This window comes from Lepidochelys kempii, chromosome 7, assembly GCF_965140285.1.
Source record: "Lepidochelys kempii isolate rLepKem1 chromosome 7, rLepKem1.hap1, whole genome shotgun sequence".
NCBI classification, from domain to species: domain Eukaryota; kingdom Metazoa; phylum Chordata; order Testudines; family Cheloniidae; genus Lepidochelys; species Lepidochelys kempii.
The window spans coordinates 73,360,742-73,376,202 of NC_136386.1; the positions used below are offsets into that span (position 1 = coordinate 73,360,742).

General features: G+C 39.4%; 1 pseudogene; it reads right to left on the bottom strand.

Annotated features, from left to right (window-relative positions):
* Positions 1-2,090: 2,090 nt before the first annotated feature.
* On the bottom strand, positions 2,091-11,169 carry LOC140915191 (protein FAM200C-like; annotated as a pseudogene).
* Between the last annotated feature and the right edge of the window lie 4,292 nt (positions 11,170-15,461).

The window sequence follows — 15,461 nt, forward strand, 5'->3', positions numbered from 1 at the left end:
TTTAAACCTCTGCCTTTTTGAGAGAGACAATGATTTCTGTGGACAGGGGATGGCACTGTTGCACTGCTGCTTCTTAGCCTTCCATTCAAAATGTCTCTATGAAAGGGTTCAGTACTTGCCAGGAAGGGAGCTGACAAGCCAGTTGTATTCTTGAAAATTATTCTTGAATTTTTTTGCATAAAATATCAAATCTAGGTTACCAGGAAGATTAGGTATTTTGCTAAAAACTCAAAAGGAAGGCGTCAACATGCATTGGGAATTGAATGTTAGCAGGTGACTTGGTTTACGTCTCTATTTATTTAGATTTAAAATAATAAAAAGATGCCTGTCCAAGGCTCTAGGCATCCTAACACACATTAATAATGCAACACAATGCCAGCAACACTGAAATAATTTATCTCAGTGGGAACTGAACGAGCCAGGCGTTTATAGAAACTCCTTTGCACCCCTTAATAATTCTGGGAAGCATAACTCTCTGCCCTCTCCAAAAAGCCTATCAAACAGGTGTCTTTTGCAGAGTGCCTGGAAGGCCACCAAATTCAGGAGGAAGCAAGCTCCAGAGAGTGCCCTGTTGGATGGGCCTTCCTTTTTTTTACAGGGGGATCCAGTTCGAGCATCTCTGACCACAGCTATGGCAGTATGGCATGAGGTGCTGCTCCCTTGTATTGGGCTGTTCAGGGCTTTATATGTCATAACTAATACCTTAAACTCCACCCGAAGACTGATGGGCAGGCAGTGCAGGTCCCAGAGCACTGGTGTCATGTGTTTCCATTTAGTAAGTGAACTGCTGCTTTCTGTACCAGTTTCAGTCTCAGCATGGTTTTAAGATGTAGCCCTATGGAGAGTGCATAGCAGGAGTCTAATCTTGAGGTAAAAAAGGCATAGATAAGAGTGGCAAGGTCCACATCTGAAAGGATAGGTTATAAGAACATAAGCATGGCCATAATGGGTCAGATCAATGGTCCATCTAGCCCAGTGGCCAGTGTCATATGCTTCAGAGGGAATGAACAAAAGAGAGAAATTATTAAATGATCCTTCCCCTGTCATCCCATCCCAGCTTATAACAGTCAGAGGTTTAGGGACACCCAGAGCATGGGGTTGTGTCCCTGACTGTCTTGGCTAATAATCACTGATGGACCTCAATGAACTCATTTATTTCTTTTTTTGAACCCAGTTATGGCTTTGACTTTCACAACACCTCATCACAAGAAGTTCCACGGGTTGACTGTGCATTGTGTGAAGACGTACTTTAATTTTGTTTTAAACCTGCTGCCTATTAATTTCATTGGATGACTCCAGAGTCTTGTGTTAGGTAAAGGAGGTCTCACCCTTCTAGCCAGATGCAGGTGGTAAAAAGCTGACTGGGCAACTGCTGTTGTATGATTTGCCAAGCAGCAATGAGGGTGTTAAAATACACCCTTCTCCAAATTATGAACCCTAGTAACTAGTAGCAGCTGTACTCCCTGTAGAAAAGTGACTGAGGTTACTTCTGCATTTCCTATAGCGGCTTCCCACAGCCACCATTTCCATTCATGTCTAAATTGACCTTCAATTAGCTTGCTCCAATCCATGCCACAATCTCAGCTAGAAACTGTCTGATGTGCTGAACTGCATCATCCATGCTGGATGAGACAGACATACAGCTGAGTCATCAGCCTACCAAAAACACTAGGCCTCATTCCTCCTATTTAACACACCTGTGAGCCCTACACATTCATTGACCAGAATGAGTAACAGGGTGACACACCCCGCAGCACCTCAGTCTTTGAGAGCTCTTTAGGAAGAGGAACAACTGCCCACAACTACCAGTTGAGATCTGAGAGATAAGATTGAAGCCACTGAGGGCCCTCCACACCAGCCAGGGCCTGTAGGTGACTCAGCGTATAAACTATCAAAGGCAGCTCATCTAAAAATACCAGCATGGACCACCTGATCTTCATCCCTTGCAAGGAGATCCTCAACCAATGAGGTCTCTCTTCCAAATCCAGCTCTATGCACAGATTGGTCAGGATCAGGAAGACCAAAGGCATGTAGCTACTGTGAGAGCTATCCCTTCTTGGCAAAGATTGTGGCGAGACGCCATGATATAGCTAGATCAATAGACTGTCAGTGCCAAGTGATGACTTATGGAGCAAAGGCTGCACTAATGCTTCCTTCAAAGCAATAAGCAGCTTGTCCTCCACTGAGAAGTGTTGACAGTTTCCACAAGCAAAGGATTCAGTACTTTCCCTAGTGGCTTTCACCCTCGATCCAAAGGACTGTTGTGGACCAAGTTTTCTCAACACTTCCAGTACCTCAGTGAGTATCTGTCATAAATATAAAGGGAAGGGTAAACCCCTTTGAAATCCCTCCTGGCCAGGGGAAAGCTCCTCTCACCTGTAAAGGGTTAAGAAGCTAAAGGTAACCTCGCTGGCACATGACCAAAATGACCAATGAGGAGACAAGATACTTTCAAAAGCTGGGAGGAGGGGGAGAAACAAAGGGTCTGTGTGTCTGTCTATAGTCTGTCTTTGTCGGGGATAGACCAGGAATGGAGTCTTAGAACTTTTAGTAAGTAATCTAGCTAGGTATGTGTTAGATTATGATTTCTTTAAATGGCTGAGAAAAGAATTGTGCTGAATAGAATAACTATTTCTGTCTGTGTATCTTTTTTGTAACTTAAGGGTTTGCCTTGAGGGGTTCTCTATGTTTTTGAATCTAATTACCCTGTAAGATATCTACCATCCTGATTTTACAGGGGGGATTTCTTCATTTCTATTTACTTCTATTTTTATTAAAAGTCTTCTTGTAAGAAACTGAATGCTTTTTCATTGTTCTCAGATCCAAGGGTTTGGGTCTGTGGTCACCTATGCAAATTGGTGAGGCTTTTTATCCAACATTTCCCAGGAAAGGGGGGGTGCAAGTGTTGGGAGGATTGTTCATTGTTCTTAAGATCCAAGGGCCTGGGTCTGTAGTCACCTAGGCAAATTGGTGAGGCTTTTTACCAAACCTTGTCCAGGAAGTGGGGTGCAAGGTTTTGGGAAGTATTTTGGGGGGAAGGACGCGTCCAAACAGCTCTTCCCCAGTAACCAGTATTAGTTTGGTGGTGGTAGCGGCCAGTCCAAGGACAACGGGTGGAATATTTTGTACCTTGGGGAAGTTTTGACCTAAGCTGGTAAAGATAAGCTTAGGAGGTTTTTCATGCAGGTCCCCACATCTGTACCCTAGAGTTCAGAGTGGGGGAGGAACCTTGACAGTATCCGTGGCTGAAACTTTAGCAGAGAAGCTGAGGCTCTTGTTTCCCTCAAGACTTTTTGCTCTGCCACTACAATAACAGACAGCCCATCCATAGTCTGATGAAGCCTGACCACAAATAAATCAATTTCCTCACAACAGGAGTGGCCAGCTGTAAAACTGAGACACTCTGGATTTACCAGGCTATTTACTGTCCAAAACAAATCTGATGTCCAAGATTTTGCAAATGCTATGGTGTAGGAAGATAACATTGTTTCTTTGCCTCTCACACACCCACAACATAACTTAAAAAAAACAAACCAACAACAAAAACACAAATGAAATACTGCAACTGATCAGCCTCAACAAAAGACTTCTGCCACCAGCACTCTTGCTTGATTTGCCACATATCATCCATAAACCAGTGTGATCTGTGAGAACAAGGTAGTGAAGAGGACCGGTAGGGGCCACTTCACCAATGGTAGAGGACAAAAGAGTATTATAGTTGGAACAGGACACAATTTTTTTGGACTAATAGTTTATTCACCAAAAAATATGGTTTTTGGTTGACCTGAAACTAATCATGAACTTGACCTGATTTAGTTTTGTCTGGGAAACAGTTTCCAGGGCCAACTGCAGAAAAATATAAGTTCCCCCTTGCAACCTTTAGCTTAGTGATTTTGGCACTTGCCTGGGACATGGCATATCTGAGTCCTTGCTTTGGAGCAGGGGCTTGAAATCGGATTTCCTAGCTGAACATCCTTTTTTTTTCTTAACTTTGTATTAATTTTTAAACACATCTATGACATGACAAAATATACGTAAACATCTCATGATATATGAACCATTTGATACCTATCCCTAGCCACACTTTAAACATTTAATTATAGGAAATGGTTAAAATATAAATCTATTAGTTGCATTACACAAGTTACAAACAAACAATTTTTGTTGATAAAAATCCAACTAGTTAAAGAAAAAAATATTAAAATATGATAAAGAATAGAAGCAAAATTCTGAGCGGGGAATAGAGATGGGAATGGAAAGAAGTGGGTAGGGAGGAGGTGAGGTGGGGATGGGCCATGAACTTACTAGGAGCAGTCAGATACTTCCAGGAAAGCATCTCATATCTGAGAATTTTTCTTAGGTGTTTTTGTTCCAGTATACACTTCTTTCCAGGGTGGCCATGCTTATGATGATTATGCTCCAGTCCTCAATTGTTGGTTACTTTTTCAATTTCCATTTTTGTAGTACTAGTCTTTTAGAATTACTAGTGCTGAAAGACTTTCTTCAGCTTCCAATTAACATCCATTAGGTTTAAAATTACATGTTTAGCTTGTAACACAATTTTATTTGATAGGAAAAAATTAACTCTGCAGTCCAGTTCTGCCCAAAACCTATGCACATAGCAGCATTCCCACAGCACATGGGTTAAGTTAGCACCTGCCAAATCACAGTGCCAACACTGGTCTCACTTAGCGGCACCTGTTTTAAATAGTCAGAGAGGAGTCCAATGCATCCTCCATATGATTTTTCCGCTAAATTAAACGGAGGTCCCAGGAGCAGTTCAGAGCATCGGCTAAAATTTGTTTCCATTGGTTAGCAGACAATAATTGGCCTAGTTCTTCAACCCATTTCTTTTTTAGGGGATCCGTGTTTAGTTCAAATTTGCTGGCCGAGTGTGCATATAGTGTTGCCAGAGGTTTTGGCAATCTGGGTAATATTTGGAGAAATGAAAGCAGTGCAGGTGGATCGGGGTAGCGAAAGTGTCAGGGCCAAACGGAGGGAAGTCTGCATATTTAAATTGGATAGATTGCCACTCCTTCTTAGTCTCTAGATTGAACCTCTTTTTTAATATTGTAAAAGGGAGGAAAGTATCACCTTTCAATAAACTGAATGGTGGTCAAAATTCCTTTCCTAATCCAATCTGGCCAAATGATGGCGTTGCCTGCAATACACAGTTTTGAGTTGCCTCAGATAGTAGCCTTAGTATGTAGAAGGGAGTGATATTTAAATTTAGTAGACATAGTGTGCAGTGCATTGGAAAGGGGTAAAAGAGCAATCAATTCTGCTTCTAGCTGGAGCCAATTCAGAGCTCTGTGGCATGAGGGGAATGAGCCACTCTGCTGGTTGGCTAAGAATTATTGCCTGATGGTAATATTCTAAAGCTGAGAAATCTAAAATCAGTTGTTTTGATAGACAGCTGTTATCTTTGGAAGGAGATTCTGGGTTTGTTACCAGCAACCCCCAAGAAGGACCTGAACATGTTGTCGATTTGGGTAAAATAAAAGGGAGGAATATGGATAGGAAGAGAATTCGGAATAAAAAGGCATCCAGCTGAGCATCCTAACTGCAGGCTATAGGCTATTATGCTCTCAATCTCTCTTGCTGAAGTTGTTCCATTTTGTGTATGTGTACTTGAATATTTATTGGGCCAAAGGGGGAGAGGGAGAATGACTCCAGATCCTGGCGGCTAAGGCACTCACCTGGAAGATGTGGTTTCAAATATTTTATCTGCCTGCTTCAGAGGAGGAATTTCAATCTACATCTCCTGCCTTAGGTGTTTGCCTTAGCCATCAGGATATAGACTCATTCTGCCTCTTCCCCTTTGGCCATATGCAGAGAATTCCTAAGTACCTTCAGCTTGCATTTAGGTAAATAGACTTGATTATATTTCCAGTGAAGTTTAATGTCAAGTACCTTCAGCTTGCATTTAGGTAAATAGACTTGATTATATTTCCAGTGAAGTTTAATGTCAAGATTTTCATTGCCTTCACTGCAGGTGGCAGGTACTCAGTACTGCTCAAAATTGGACTCCCTGAAGTCAGTGAGCCTCTTGCCTGAGCTCTAGAGTAGTTCCCTCCCTCCCACCTTTGAGATTGGTCTAGTTAAAAAGCTGGCTCTCCCAATGGAGAGTAGAATGCACTATTCTTTGCTTCTTCTAACCTTGTCCAACTTTAACTTTAAACAGGATGTTATAATATTTAACAATGTATCAGTAAATCTGTGGATTAGAATTCTAGGCACTGGCAGCCGAAAGGAATGAAAGAAAATACAGGACTGGAAAATACTGTAACAACCATAGAAATGGAGGGCTCGAAGGAACCTCAAGAAGTCAAGTCCAGCCCCCTGTGTTGAGTCAGCACCTAGTAAACTTAGACCAGCTCTGACAGGTGTTTGTCCAACCTGTTTTTGAAAAATCCCAGTGATGGAGATTCCACAACCTCTCTTGAAAGCCTATTCCAGAATTTAACTATCCTTATAATTGGAAAGTTTTCCTCATATCTAACCTAAATCTCCCTTGCTGCCGATTAAGTTCATTATTTCTTGTCCAACCTTCAGTGGACATGGAGAACAATTGACCACAGTACTCTTTATAACGTATTTGAAGACTCTTATCAGATCCTCCCTCAGTCATCTTCTTATCTCAAGACTAAACATGCTCAGTTGTTTTAACCTTTCCTCATAGGTCAACTTTTCTAAACCTTGTATAATTTTTGTTGATATCCTCTGGACTCTTTCCAATTTGTCCACATCTTTCCTTAAATGTGGTGCCTAGAACTCGACACAGTACTCCAGCTGAGGCTTCATCAGTGCTGAGTAGAACAGGACAGTTACTTCCATGTCTTACATACGACACTCTTGTTAATACCCCTCTGAATGATATTAGCTTTTTTCACAACTGCATCACACTGTTGACTCTTATTCTATCTGTGATCCACTATAATGCCTGGATTTTTTTCAGCAGTACTACTACCTAGCCAGTTTTTTCCCATTTTGTAGTTGTGCATTTGATTTTTCCTTCCTAAGTGAAATACATTGTACTTGTCTTGAATTTCATCTTGTTGGATTCAGACCAATTCTCTAATTTATTAAGGTCGTTTTGAATTTTAAGCCTGTCTTCCAAAGTGCTTGCAACTCCTCCCAGGTTGGTGTCATATGCAGATTTTATAAGCATACTCTCTGGTCCATTACCCAAGTAATTAATGAAAATACTGAATAGCGCCAGACCCAGGACTAAGACCTGTGGGACCCGAATGGATACACCTTTGTTTGACAGCAAAACACTGATAACTACTCTTTGAGTGTGGCCTTTCAGTCAGTTGTGCATCCGCCTTATAGTAGTTTAGTCTAGACTGCATTTCCCTACTTTGCTTATGAGAATGTCATGCGGGACTGTGTCAAAACTCTTACTGAAATCAAGTTCTATCATGTCTACTGCTTTTCTCCTACCCGCTAGGCTAGTAACCCTCTTAAATAAAGAAATTAGGTTGGTTTGGCATGATTTGTTCTTGACAAAACACTTTTAACTTAGGCAAAACCACACCAACACCCCCCTGCTTAAATAGCAGAGGTAATAGCCTGCCTTAATTTGACAAGGAATATGAGAATAAACATAACAAATATTACCAAGGCTAAGTTGAATCATGGCTATATTCTTTCCAAAGAAGTGGAAACAGGATCTATTATTGTTTGTGTTTCCACTTAAGGCAGAGGATTTGTTGCTTATTTACAACACCTAAAACCAATCACCGTTCATTAAATTTTGTTCAAATTAATTTAAAAGTATGGGCACATTGGCCAATTACAGGTAATGTCTTTCAATTTGCATCTTAGAATTAGTCGTGCCTCCTGAAAGTGTTTTTTGTCCTGGTTCCCACATCCCCCTCTTATCATTACCTCGGTTGTACTACCTCTTGTTTTTACCCTGTCAAATATCGCATGCAAAGTAAAGTTGGGTCTCTTCAGTGCTTGGATGGGAGATGAAGATAAATTAAAGCACTGACTTTAATGATTCAGAAAGTGGCATCCCAAGTCATTGTTCCATTATGGTTTTGTGGAGGGAAGTGTTTTGCTGCAGTGGTACCTTTCTGGGTTAGAACCATACCCTAGCCACTTGTGATCATAAAGATTCTGTGGTGCCTTTCACAAGAGTAGAAGTCTGTAAAATCTATTAAATCTGTGAGTTGGCTCCATCTGTGCATTTTGGCAATTAAAACTTAAAATAAAATGAGTGAGTTACAAACTCCAGATTTGGCTTATATTCATAAAAAGCTCTCTAAGTTTCAGGAGAACCCTTTCAATTTTCATAGAGTCCATGGAGGAATTTATGGTTTCATTAAACTCTTGTAGGTTTACCAGGATTTGACAGAAAAGGAGAGGAAACATATTGTTTTTTGAAGACTTAAATTTTTGGGTTCATCCCAAGGATGTGAACTTAAATAGAAAATTATCAACCACTCCTTTCACATCAAATAAGTGTGCTGGCCAAATTCTAGTTTTTCCTGTGAACTGTATTCTCTAAATGTGGGAAGTGTGTGTCTGCTTTGTGGGCACCTATCCGAGGTGGCTCAGTGTGGTTGCTGTTAGTGAGTCATATGCTCTGTCATGAAGTATTTTTGTTCCTTCTTGTCTGTTTTCCTTAAACTGAATGAGTTCAGATTGAAAGCCCATGCTGCTCTTTTTTTGGGGGGGGGAAGGGGGGGAAGGGAGGAAGGTAAAGGTGAAATTTATGTTCAGAAATTATCCTTCCACTTTTCACTGATTACTTTTTTCTTCACTTCCTGCCCTCAGCACTGGGGACAGTTGGGAACTATTAAACAGTGACTAGACTTTACTCTAGAATAATATGGCTGAATCTCTACCAGGGGCGAAATGAATCGTGTACTTGTAATACTTTGGAACCTTTTTGGGATGGAAGGCATGATTATCTATATTCTCATAGCAGCTCAGTGACCAGGGCCCTTTTGTGCTACATGCTGTACAGATGAATAATAGTCTCAGAGTTGACCATCTAGGTGTCAGACAGAATGTCAAATATGGTAGGGATTGGTTGGAAGGATGAGGTAACAACAAAATGAAGAGACTTTAACAGAAAGCAGAAGACACAATTCTATACCACTAAGAAACTGGCAAAGGAAAATGATCCAATACAATGCATTAGAGCATTGGTTCCCAAACTTTTCAGCATCACGCCCCCTTTTCAATTTTCGAGAAACCCTCACTTCCCCACCTCTCCTTTACCATATCCAACCTCCTTTTAACAAATTAAATTCATAATGTAAAATTAAAAATAAACAAAAACTTGGTATTTTTTTTATTTAAAATTAAAAATAAGCACATAGTTTTTCTTGGCACAAAAATTTAATAAAAATGTAATTTAAAATAAGAAATAGCATAAACAAAACAAATTTAATGTGAAGGATGATGCTGCATTTTTTCACGAGTTGGGGAATCCTAGGTTTGAAAGATGAAAGTGCGCAACGCAAATCATTTTCAACATCCAGTTGATTCCTTTGTTTCGTTTTTATTATGACTAAACTTGAAAAGCTTTTTTCACAGAGGTATTTCGACGAAAACGGAAGAATAATACATAGCGCTTCTTCTCCAACTTTCGGGTAAATTGGAAAATATTTTATCCAAAATTCCTCCAGCCTTAAGTTTTCTAAAATATCTTTCGCACTTGAATCATATTTCATTTTGAGTGCTTGTTCTTGCAATACTTCTGGCAATGAATCAACATCAATGTTGAATGGACTACATGCTAATTTATGAATGGGGTTTCCAGAAAAGCTGTCTGGAAAATAGCGGATGAATTCATCAGCAAGGCAGTCCAGATGACACAATTTTGTTCGTCGCATCCTCTTTACAAAGTTCTTGGAAACCTTCATTTTCAGTGAGTGATGAAAATGTTGGAAAAGATGAAAAGTTAGGCATCCAAAGCTTGATTTTTTCCCCTGTAAAAGCTTTGATGGCATCGTGGTGTGCTATAGTGTTTGCAGCATTGTTTCCTCGTAGCTTCAAACTGAGATTGTTCAAAGATTCAAAAATGTCCACGAGGTATGCCAGTGAAAGTTGAAATGTTTGGTCTGTATATAACTCACGATATAACTCTTCTTTTTTCTGTAGCTTGAGGAAAATTTCCACTTCATCTTTCAGTTCAATTAATCTCGAAAGCATGTTCCCTTTGGAAAGCCATGTACCACCATGTGAAACAAAAGAATTTTATGGTCTGCTCCCAAACCCACACAAAGAGCTGCAAAAAGTGCTGTTCTTCACATACTAAACAACTTTGATGGCCAAATTCAATGAGTTACATAGGTCATCTGGAAGGGTTTTAGCAGCTAACACTTGTCTGTGTATGACGCAGTGAGTCATGGTTACGGCTGGGTTTTTTTCTTTCACTAATGTCACAAATCCAGAGCGAGAGCCAAGCATCGCTGGAGCGCCGTCTGTGCATACACCAACCAGTTTTTCCCATGAAAGTCCATTTTCTTCAAAAAAGTCGGAAACTGTTTTCATAACATCAGAAGTCTTTGATATGGTCATCAATTCCTTCGAAAAAAGCAGTTCGTCTTTCACAGTTCCATCATTAATTAATCGAACATATCACAAGCAACTGACAGCATTGTGCTACATCAGTGGTATCGTTGCATTGAATTGCAAAAAAAGGAGAAACTTTCACTGCCTCCCCAACTTGAAGTTTTAGATCTTTCACCATATCATTGACGCGGTGTTTCATGGAATTGTTGGAAAGTGAAATTTCCAATATTTTTTTCTTGCTTTCAGCACCAAGCACAATATCAGCTGCTTTCAACAAGCAAAGCTTCATAAGAGTTTCTCCTATTATGTGCGCTTTTTTGGCTTTAGCGATGAGCAATGACCGTTCATAAGATGCTTCTACCACTTTGGCCAACGCTTGATGAAAAGCTCCAGTAGTGTCCAGCTTTGTGCGTTTTAAATTTGGAATTTTAGCAGCAAAAAACTCTTTTGGTTTGTCTTTCAAAGCTCTGTGGTTCTTTGTCAAGTGTCACTCAAGATGACTAGGTCTCAAGGCATCATTGCTGAGAACTGTATGGCGTACTACGCATGGAGGATGATCAATCCCATTTTTTTCCATGATGGTGAAACCATAATGTAGTCTTCATTGTACTTCCTTTTCTTAATCGCGGCCATAATATACTAATAAAAAATCTATAAAAATAATTTTCCTGATTCGTGAATAATAACGGGCGGAAGTTAATTTGAGTTATTGCAAACATTTATTTACTACTACTATTATGTATGGATGTGTGCTGCCCTATATTTACCCCACCACCAGTCTGGCAAGTAGCTGGTCTTGCGCAGTGAGTGGTGGAGGTAACCACTCCCATGATAGAACAGTCTCAAACACTCTCGCGAGCGAGCTAGGAAGTTTTAAAAAGTTCCATTGCTTTCTACATTGTTCTTCGGCCTCCCCACCAACCCAAACAGCACTCCTACATGCCGAAAGGCAAAAAAATAAAAACTATTCATATTTTGTGGTATGAAATTTGAAAACATTGCAGTTATATACTTTTATTTATAGTTGTATTTTTATTATTATTGTACTTTGTTATACCTTTATTCTTGTCTACCTATATTCGTAATCAAAAATGAGAAGATTGTTAATACTTTATTTTAGTTAATATAGGCCTGTAATGGGACAATTTTATGAATAGTTATTATGTATACAGAATATGTATAATTTATTGTTGGTCTATTAAATAAATAAATCAATAAATTGTTTTTACGCTGATAACATTTTTTTCGTTATGAAAATTTTACAGCCTCACACCCCCGCAGGGGGGAGCTCCCCTCCCCAGTCTGGGAACTGATGCATTAGAGGGACATCTCTTTCCAGAGTTGATGCTTTCCTTGAGGAGGGCTGAGCACCTGCAACTCCTCTTGAAATTGATGATCAGAATCAGACCCTTAGTGAGAGAAATAACCCACTCCAGTTTTATGATGATACGAATACACTGTGACATGGGGAAAAAAAAGAATCCATCACAATTTCATTACTGCATTAGAAGAGCAGTTTATGTTCAAGGGAAAGTAAGCTGTGAAAATGGGGACTTTCTGATAACATTATCAAATACAGAAGTCAATGACGATCACACTTATTAGTTTTGATACTCTGTAGCATTCACCTTCATTATAATCTCCTTGTTTTAATAGCTAATATTTGAGAACAGGATAGTCATGTGTCATCAAGGTATTGACAAATTACACTCAATAGAGTTAGTACTTAGAGCAGAGAGGTCTTGCTCATAAGGTATTTATGCTTTAAGAAATACACTTTTTTTTCTTTCCTGTTTTTTTTTTTGGTAAGGACTTAGGATACCAATGGGAATTGTCACCATTTTGCCTGTGGCAGTTTTACATCTGATATGTAAGCTTTTCTCAAGAGACCCATTCTCTTTCAGAGATCAAAGAGCAAATCCACTTCTGTCACATTTGTGGGTCATTGAAATATATCATGTCATGTCTGTCGTGCTAAGGAATTGTCCTGTATATTTGAATAGCTGTTCAAAATCAATTATGTGCAAATGGTAAATTGCTTTTAAATAGGTTAGGTGCAGAAGATACATCTATCTTTTAAATAGGTTAGATGCAGAAGTACATCTATCTTCTATCTAATATGCCTCTTGATGTTTAATGACTCCCATATTCCTAACCAAAGAATGCTTTCGTATTACATGTTGTAGCATTCTTGGTACTGAATTGCAGCTCTTGAGCGATCAGAAATCCTATACATTGAAAAGAAACCAACAGATGGCATTTTATAAATCCCACACTTCATTGTCCTACAAATAGAGATTATCAAGTGCAAAATGAACACACTGTAGGAATAATATTCTTTGACTGCTAGTTACATCTATTAATCATAAGTAGGCAAGTAATATCTTTTTTTGTCTCTTAGTGGTAATTCTGTGTGTAACATACACAGTATTATTACAGAGCTGTGTTCCTTTGTGACTTCACATCTAAGTTGGACACCAAGAATGCAAATACATTTTTGCCTTCTGATGATTATGTTCCTATAATGTATGGAGACTGGAATTATGATTATTTTGTTTCTCACTATGATTTGACATGAAGGATGAATTTCAAGCAGCTGGAAATCCATGCTTTTTATTTCTAGAAAGGAGGGTGGTAACTGGCAATCAAGTTTAACATAGGTCTTAGTTGAAATGCAGGGAAAGAGATTGCTTTTAAAATAATAATAATAATGCCAGGTAGATAGAGATTGCTTATGGATGGTGTAACCAGCTGTGCAGTAGAAATGTCAAAAGATTGTATTGGGAATACTTGGAATGTAGAAATACCAGTCTAAAAGGATGTTAAGATACAAAATTTGTACATATTATGTTGTAGCTTTAAGAAAATTATCTTATATTCTGTCATTATGAGGTACTTTGGTATAAAGCTACTCTACCTTCCTTCACTATATTTAACTATATTACAATTATTTATAGTTTCTAGTAAGGAGAGAGTAACATGCTTTTTTAGTCAGGTAAGATGTAATTGACTAAACCATCCCATTAAAAGGCAATAGAATGGCAAGTCAAAAGTGTGCTTGTGAGCATAGAAGTGAGGTAAAAATGATTCCTCCTCCCCCTCTACTCAGTACATCACCTCCCTCTGCATTCATAGTCCCGTCTGCTTACATCAGGCTCTGTAGATACTTCAAGTTTGCGCACTCAGCAATTCTTGGTGATTCCTTAGCAAGGAATCAGCCCCCAAAATAAGCAGGTCATCTGTTTCCCAAAAGCTCTGTGTGGGTCTCTCAAGGGTTGAATTGTTGCCACTTGATGAGGTGGTACTTGTTTTGAAGGCTGCCATCTTGTACTCCAGAAATACATATACAGTAACATTTAAATTTAAGCCTATATTGTTTAAGAGGCACAAAGAGACTTTCCAGATTGTGAACCTAATGCAAAGCTGTGCAGTGATGTTTGCCTCAGTCTGCAGATAGCTTGAAAGCAATCCCGATGCATGACCTAACATATGCATTCTGAAATGCTGTTCTACAAGATGTGGCCATGGGGATGCAGGAGGAATGGCGTTCAAGCAATTGACCCTGTTCAGAGTAGAGACTTTAGATAACGGGTGTAATCCCAAAGTCTATTCAGTTTCAGATGTGACAAGACATATCAAATACATGGCCTGAATCAAGTCAATCAGTGGCTTTCCATTGGTCAGGTCCCTAGCACCCATAATTAATCTTATGACTCTTTTTTTATATTGGGAGTAAGTGGAGAGTTTTAAAAAAAGGCCAAATCATAATCAGCATTATTAGAATATATCCGTAAACTGGCTCTGAGTACAGTGTGAACACAGTATTGTACGCTTCTGTTTTCTGTGAGAGACGAGCAAACTGCCTCATTTGTATCAATGGGGTGTTAACGCTGAAGCTTAATGACAATTTAATTGCTTGCTATTTCACTGCTAGACAAAGCACCTGACAGATGATCATATTATGAGGCTTTGCACTGACTACCATGAGTGGCATATTGAGCGGATAGAGGGAAACTTACGGGTGGAATCTTTGAGAATTCCACTTCTACTTTCCTTCCCAGCTGAACCCCTGCTGGCAGCCTCTGGAGTATGTCTCTCCTGTGGGAGCTATGCAGCCAGGGGCTTTCTCAGATTGTTTGGGTCCTCTGGAAGCCAACTCTGGGTAGGGGTTCCACATTATAGATGGGAAGGAGTTTCAGCATTAACTTAACCATACAAGTCCAATAATGTTTGTGGAAGAAGGGAAACAATGCCCAGCCATAGATTCTGACTATACATTTTCCCAAGGAGGTGTCCATGGGGAAGAGGAGGAATGAGCCCACAAAAGCCACACTGTTTTCAGCCTACTTGGATCTGCTTTTGGTTTTTTTTTTTTTGTTTTTTTTTTTTACATCTATCTGTGGAGCTGATAATCAAGCTCCAAAGGAAGGGTTGTCTTTTAAGCTTCTGTTGTCTTAATGGAGCAAGCATTAACTATTGGACAGGAAGCTGAATTCTATTCTGTCTTATGCATCATCCAAAGAATTGTTAATATGGTTCCAATGGCAGTGTCAAATTTTGTCACCAGTGCAGCCCCGCTAGAGCCATCCAAATCTTATTATTGTTGATGATGATGCAGGAGAGAGAGCGCACAACTCCATTTTCAGCTAGCAGGATGAGTTTGTCGGGGGGTAGTTTAAAAAAAAGGGGGGGTTTACTTGAAAATTTTATAATATAGCTTTACGTTACAGCTGGGTGAAAACAAAACTGGAAAGGCATTTCGATGCTAAATCTACTGAGCCAAATTAATTCTTGACTTTTAGATAAGTCAAATGGACTTAAATGGGGGATGCATGTGTTTCATAGGTATCTATTGGTGTAAAGGATCTTCTTTTCCTCCCTAAGTGATAACTTGTTTGCTGTATGTTAGGGAAAATCATTTAATT